This window comes from Arachis duranensis, chromosome 3 (genome assembly GCF_000817695.3).
Source record: "Arachis duranensis cultivar V14167 chromosome 3, aradu.V14167.gnm2.J7QH, whole genome shotgun sequence".
NCBI classification, from domain to species: domain Eukaryota; kingdom Viridiplantae; phylum Streptophyta; class Magnoliopsida; order Fabales; family Fabaceae; genus Arachis; species Arachis duranensis.
The window spans coordinates 64,954,486-64,956,323 of NC_029774.3; the positions used below are offsets into that span (position 1 = coordinate 64,954,486).

The 1,838-nt window shown below is 33.3% G+C and overlaps 1 long non-coding RNA gene across 1 annotated transcript; it reads right to left on the reverse strand.

The window, feature by feature from the left end:
- Positions 1 to 1,045: 1,045 nt before the first annotated feature.
- Positions 1,046 to 1,365, reverse strand: LOC107479477 (uncharacterized). Its single transcript, XR_001590162.3, has 3 exons — positions 1,344 to 1,365; positions 1,183 to 1,260; positions 1,046 to 1,102 (listed from the first exon to the last, which is right to left on the reverse strand). It is a non-coding gene; the product is annotated as an uncharacterized LOC107479477 (long non-coding RNA).
- Positions 1,366 to 1,838: the final 473 nt, after the last annotated feature.

The window sequence follows — 1,838 nt, forward strand, 5'->3', positions numbered from 1 at the left end:
TTTTTTGTATACTATAGTTACTGTATATAAGTGTAGCCTTAGGTCTCGTTTATTTTTTTTGTATACTATAGCTACTGTATGTAAGTGTAGCCTTAGGTCTTTTTTTTCTGTGTATATATATAATTATCTAATAATTATTAATACAACATAACAGTTAATATGATTACATGTATAATAATTCTGCATTTTTATTTAAATGAGTTGAATATTACAAAATAAAAAAATACATAATTATATTAAATAATTTCTTTATATAATAAAAATTATCTCTAACCAAAATATATCTATAATATTGATCCAAAAGTACTAGAATAAAGTTAACTGTAAAAATTCATACATCTCAAATATACTCTTCACTATTATTTAAGCAACAGAAAATTCATACATCTCAAATATACTCTTCACTACTTTAGGACAGCGGCGCTAGAATTAAGCAACAGAAAATTTAAGAACATTAAAGAATTAATGAACAACCTACAACCAGAGCCACAGCATGGCATGCCCAACCTGGTAGAGTGTATAGACACCAACAAAGTTAAGAGACAATGAAACTTACATCATCAGAGAGCTTCATGTTTTTAGTGTGTATACGAAGAACTTCAAGTCGACCAACTTCATCAGGAACACCAATATCAATTTCCCTATCAAATCTACCGAACCTTCTCAATGCTGGGTCAATGCTGTTTGGGCGATTGGTAGCTCCAATAACGATAACATGAGCACGAGATTTCAATCCATCCATAAGAGTAAGAAGCTGTGAAACAATCCTCCTTTCAACTTCACCATGTGTCTTCTCCCTCTTGGGTGCAATAGAATCAATTTCATCAATGAAGAAGATGGATGGTGCATTCTTTTCAGCCTCTTCAAATGCTTTCCTCAGATTGCTTTCACTCTCTCCTGCCAGTTTGGACATAATATGCCTTATAATAAAAAATAATATGCATAATAAACTAAATTCACAAATGAAACCAGCAAGAGTGATCAGAAGCACTAATGAAGCAGAAATAATAGAATTGTTGTACAATAACAAAAAATAATCACTAACCCTTCGGTAAGCTTTAACTATATTTGAGTCTGGGAATTGAGCACCACCTCGAATGTCCTATCACCATAAATAAAAGCAAATAACTCAGCCTCACTAAATGGAAGTAGAAAGAGGGAATTTGGATGTACAAAGTATACCTTGCTATAGTACCGCTTCAGCAACATTTCCTTTGCCACCCCGCACATGCCACAAAAATAGAGTAAATTTGACATGACCTACATATGTTACCAAAATCATAAGAAAGAAGTAACATTTACTTTTACAAGACAACATAGTGTTTTAGGGATAGAAAAAGAACCTTGTTGCACAACCACTCAGTCTAAGATGGTTCTTTGCATAGAGGTGAAACAAATATCAAACCAAGTACACGTTGTCTATACTTCATCTATTGTAAACAGTAAACACATAAAAACATTAGAAAAATTGAACGATCCATTATTGAAACTCTAATGTAATTTAAAAAGGGGAGAGGCTGCATAGCACCAACATAATAACTTACAGCAAATAAGGTAAGAATGTAAGCCCCGACAGCTACTCATATGCACATTACTGCACTAAGACTGTAGACAAAAAGAATGTCGGGGTCAGATTGCCTTCTCAAAATGAACAACTGCCAATAGTCAAAGCCTAATGGAAATTGGTGTAAACTAATTTTCTTTATGTCATTAAATGGAAATCAATTACAGATTAAGCTTGAACTTACTCACCCAAAAGAGTTGAGAACCTCGGCTATTTGATCTGCTAGGTCGTCAACAGAAAGAATTGGATAATCTGGAACAATCTCAGGAGCTCC